The following is a 5,303-nucleotide window of genomic DNA, read 5'->3' as shown; positions in this document are numbered from 1 at the left end:
CTTGGGGTCCTGGGATTGAGCCTGTCAGGCTCTGCACTCAGCATGGAGTCTGCCTGCCTCTCCCTCTGCTCCTCCCCCCCACAATAAATAAATAAAATCTTTAAGAAAAAAAAAAGGATATGTGTTACTCTAACCACCTGTTTCATGCAGACAGGCACCAAAGATAAAGGTTCTATATGCTTTATAGGGCCAAGAGTAAAGATACTAGAATTCAACAAACCCTGCTCTGACAATCTGTACAGACTCCTCATCAGTTCTAACGCTGTCTCAGTTTTGCCCCAAATTCATGTCTTGCCCTTAACATAGCAGTTCTTCTCATACTTTTCTACTAGAGAACCTCTAACAGCAGAGAAGTGTATATTCCACCTTCTACAGGAACATTCTGTGTGCATGCCTGATTTAAACCCATTCAAATTCTGTATACTTATATATGAAATTATACTTGTGAAATATTTTTATATATGAATACACACACACTCTCGTGTGTGTATATGTATCTTCCCCAAAATAAAATTTATATTCCAGAAAGTTATAATAGGTTTATTCTCTGGTTTTACATAGCCATAGGACTACACCAATACCAGTTGATGAACTGAGAATAAATCAAAGAAAAATTATATTTTAAAAGTTAAAACTGCCATGAAAGCATAATAAACATATAATTTAAGTATAAATCTTTTATTATTGACTTAATTATCAAACACAAGATGAACACATCACAGACTATTTTCCAAGGAAGCCTGAAAAGAAGCAATGCACTTAAAGTAGTGTGAGCAACGTGCTCACCAGAGCAAGGTGGGCTGTGACTGGCTTTCTGGTCTTCTGATTTCCTCTCTCCCCATTTCATAGCTAACTTACGTGGTAGGTCTTCTGTAAGTCAAAGCAGTGGGTGACAGGGTAAGGCAAAACAAACGTGATATTTCAACTGTCACAGTGAGACACAAAATAAATGCTAAAAATTTCATTTTAATAGCTAATGTTTACCTGTTTACTTTTTTTTTTTAAATCAGCAAAATGAGCTTATTCAAGAATAACAGGGGAATTGCAATTCAGGACATTATCGGCTTATTTTAACCCCCAAACCGTGCCCAGGGATGCAGTCCTCAAATATACGTTAGGAGGGAAGTGGAAATTCTTAAAGTGTTACACCTTAGCACTTCCTTGTCTTTGTGCCTCTGTTTACTGGGTTTCCCCGACAGGAACAGCCTTGCCCTCTCTGCTGAGTGAGGTCACTGCCTCAGATACACCTCTCCCATGAAGTGCCATGCCCCAGCTTCCAGTCCACCACCCCCAATCCCTGCACCCAGCCAGTCTGCAGGGCCCACTGACCTACGTGGCTTTAGTAAATTGTCTTGTGCTAATCTACTGTGATCTGCTCTTCGATGCCCGAGAGTTCATCACTGCCTTAGTGAAGCAACTTTTGAAGCTCTCAATGATGGGCCAGAATTGAATTTATTTCAAATTCTCCTGGAAAACTTTTAAAATATCTTAATTTTGCAAAATAAGCAAGGTTTCCTATTTAAAGTTTTATCTCTACAGGAAGCCTGGGTGGCTCAGTGGTTGGGAGTCTGCCTTTGGCTCAGGTCATGATCCTGGGGTCCTGAGATCGAATTCTGCATTGGGCTCCCAGTGGGGGAGCCTGCTTCGCCCTCTGCCTATGTCTCTGCCTCTCTCTCTGTGTCTCTCATGAATAAATAAAATCTTTTTTTTTTTTTTAAATCTTTTTTTTAAAAAAGCAAATTAATTAAAAAAATAAAGTTTTAGCTCTGCATACTAAATTTAGACTCAGATTCAGGGGCCCTCAGGATCTGATTTTAATTCTTCGATCCCACCCTCTACCTTGCCCCTTCCCCCCCTGAACGGAACTTATGGAGCTTGGATTCCCCAAGTCACTTCATAAGCTCCTACCCCAGCTTCCACCCTGTCTTCTCAGCTTCCTGGGTAATTTCTTAGCCCTAAGAGCCCACTTCAGACGGTACCTTTGTTTCTCTTTCCTTCCCACACTGCCCCTCACCAAATTGTCCCCCACAATCAGGACATAGTATGACGCCCCACCTCTGTGGAAGCTCCATACCTCTGCTCTTCCCAAATCACACTGCACAGGTGCATGTTTACCCATCTCCCCTCCTCAATTCCATGCTCTTCCAGGGCCCATGTTTGAGTATCATTTTATTCCTATCTCCTAAAACAGTAGAACATAAACAGTTCAACAACTATCTGTTGGACTGTACATTTGGTACAGGAAGGAAAATAGTCTGTGGCCCAACATCTGCATTTCTCTGGATAGCCATGTGATCTAGAATATTATAAAGAACAAGCACACCTTGCTTTATTGTGCTCTGCTTTATTGCATTCTGCTGTCCTTTACAAATGGGAGGAAGTTTGCGACAACCCCGGGCTTATCAGGTCCAATAGCGTTTACTCATTTTGTGCCTCTGTGTCACATTTTGATCATTCTTGCAATGTTTCAAGCTTTTTCATTATTATTATATTTGTTATGATGATCTGTGATCAGTGATTACAACTCGCTAAAAGCCCAGATGATGACCAGTATTTATTTGCAGAAAGTATTTTTTAATTAAAGTATGTACATTTTTAAAAACAATGCTATTGCACACTTCATAGACCATAGCAGAGTGTAAACAAAACTTTTATATTAACTGGGAAACCAAAAAAATTCATTTGACTTGATTCATTGCAATATTCACTTTACTGCAGCATTCGGGGAAGAGGACTGGACATAAAACTCCAAGGTATGTCTGTATATATTTTAAATATGAAAAATATTTACTACTTGTGATCTAATAAATAATGCTTTAAGATCAATCATGTATTCATTTCAACAAATATCCAAGCTCCTAGTAGCTTCCAGGACCTGTGCTAGGCTAGGGCACCACAACCCCTCTTCGTGCACACTAGAACAGGGCACCCTCTTTAGACAGATGAATTATAAAAGCGGGCCCAGGACTCCAAAGGCCCACCTCAGCTGGCACCCAGGAATGGGAAGGCTTTACCTATAATAGTAAATGAGAGAAAGTACCGACTTTTGGGAGCTCAAGTTCTAGTGAGAATGATGGGCAAATACACGGTCAATTCTCAACATTTTCTATGACTCTGAAAAATCAGTCTTAGACACACAAGACTTAATGTTCTCCAACTAGATCCTCACCTCATTGAACACTGGTGCTATAATCATCAATTTGAACTGGATCCGAGGCAGCCACCTATGCCAGCACCAGCAGAGAGAGTTCCAGTACTCTTTTAGGCAGGAAACAAACACTGTTCCAGATTCAAGTAGGCCACAAAATTGACCATGTTTTCAATTATTGCCCCACAGTGATTACCCAAACTGATTTCACAAAGAAACATCTTCCAATTAATCTGTTTGATCTTCAGGTTATTTAATTTTTTTTTTTTTTTTTTACCTTGCACGTGCCTGACTATTTTTTTCTGTAATACTAAATATGTCGTGGGCAGCCCCGGCGGCTCAGCGGTTTAGCGCAGCCTTCGGCCCAGGATGCGATCCTGGAGACCCGGGATCGAGTCCCACGTCAGGCTTCCTGCATGGAGCCTGCTTCTCCCTCTGCCTGTGTCTCTGCCTCTCTCTCTCTCTCTGTCTAATAAATAAATAAAATCTTTAAAAAAAATACTAAATATGTCGTAAGATACTTCAGTCAGTTTGGAATCATTTGCTCTCGCTGTTCCTTGCCTAGCACTGCTAAAACTGAATATAAAAGATAACTGTTCTTCCCGGTTGATATATATACCACATCAGAACAACATACATCTATTTTTTAAAACAATTAGCTAAAATAAGCTCACTTTCCTAAAATTAAAACCTCTTCACAGTGAAGGTGCAATACACATTTTTCACCTTTGCATGAAATGTACATAGCACATGTAATTTTGACTGGTTGCTTCCTCATGGAAAATGGGTCATTTTCCTCTGAGTTCTGCAAATAATGGTCTGAGTTAATGTCAACTACAACTCTCTTCGCCTCTTGATAATCTAACATATAGAGTAGTACAAAAATAAATCTCAATGGTGGTATGGGGGAGGGATAAAAAATTCATGTTGGCAAAGAATATCCAACTATTCGTTTCAGATTCCTCCAATGCAAACGCCATCCCTGTTAAGAGAAAGTAAATCCCTCACTTTCACATCCACGCTACTGGTTGGAAGGGCATTGTAATTTTGTCAAATTCTGATTAATTCATTCAACAAATATTGATGAAGCATTTCCCGAGAGATGGAAATTGTGCAGGAAAACTGAGCACGAACAAGAGAAACAGCGTTCCTGGTGCTCACCATGGAGCAGCGTCCAATGTCTAGCAGGCTGCCATTCCTGTCACCCAAGAAATACTTTATTATAAGGTTTATCGTAAACCTGACTTCTATTTTAACACAGAGCCTTACCTCTTAGATTTCTGGGATGAATCTGTTTAGTTCGAGGCATTTTCTTTGATTCAGGGGCCCCTTTTGCTTCTTAGAAACTGTAGGAAGAGCAGGTCACAAAAAGGTAGCTCCATAAACTCAACATCCATCAATTAATCCATGTGCTGAAGGAGAAAAAACAAATCACATTTTACTACCTTCAAAGGAAAAAGACATTTCAAAAGTTATGGCTTAGTTCAGTCCTAACCTAAATTCAACAAAAGATAACCAAGCTAGAGACACCTGCAAAACATTACTAACTTTGAATTAACCATAGGCATCTCATTTTGCTACTACCTGGGCTTTCTTATTAAGAACACAGAAAAAGAAAATCACTGTACCTTTATCAAAGAAGAGTGAAAAAGATTCACCCCACTGTGTTTTAAAGTCATCACAGGGTACAGATTAAAGTTACAGCGTCAGGCCATAAAAGGATTATGCCGTATGTAATACGTCTGCTCCTTCATAAGCTCTTTGGGAACAAGGACCAGGTCTCATTCATCTTGTTTTACTGAATTAATTCAGTTAATATATGTGGTTGCTATCGGAGCTGCTCCCCAACTATTCCAGTATGTTCTCTCAGGCCTGTGCCAGGACCATGCTTTATGCCTCCCTGTGTTAAACTACAATGTGTGACCAGTTCTGGCTAATGACCTGTGAGTGGAGAAGACATGCACCGTTTCTAGGCGGTACCAGGCTGTTTAGTTATCAAAGCAAAATCCTCCAGCGCTCTGTTCCCTCTGCCATGGGACAGGCACCATTCCAGACAGTGAATGTTGCAACACAGAGCTGAGCTCTTGCTCATCTAACATGATCAGTCTACATAAACAAGAAAGAGGCCTTCGTTGTTTGGAAGTGGCCGAGGTTT

At 40.3% G+C, this 5,303-nt stretch overlaps 1 protein-coding gene across 1 annotated transcript in view; it reads right to left on the bottom strand.

Moving 5' to 3' along the window:
• The window catches only part of HIVEP1 (HIVEP zinc finger 1), a 135,691-nt gene extending 131,148 nt beyond the window's left edge, over positions 1-4,543 (bottom strand). Inside the window, 1 exon segment of the mRNA XM_038584179.1 lies at positions 4,418-4,543. The gene's annotated coding sequence lies outside the window, so the exon portion shown is untranslated.
• Between the last annotated feature and the right edge of the window lie 760 nt (positions 4,544-5,303).

Source organism: Canis lupus, chromosome 35 (assembly GCF_011100685.1).
Source record: "Canis lupus familiaris isolate Mischka breed German Shepherd chromosome 35, alternate assembly UU_Cfam_GSD_1.0, whole genome shotgun sequence".
Classification (NCBI taxonomy): Eukaryota; Metazoa; Chordata; class Mammalia; order Carnivora; family Canidae; genus Canis; species Canis lupus.
Note: the sequence above shows the minus strand (reverse complement) of the source record. Positions and strands in the feature narration are given on the sequence as shown.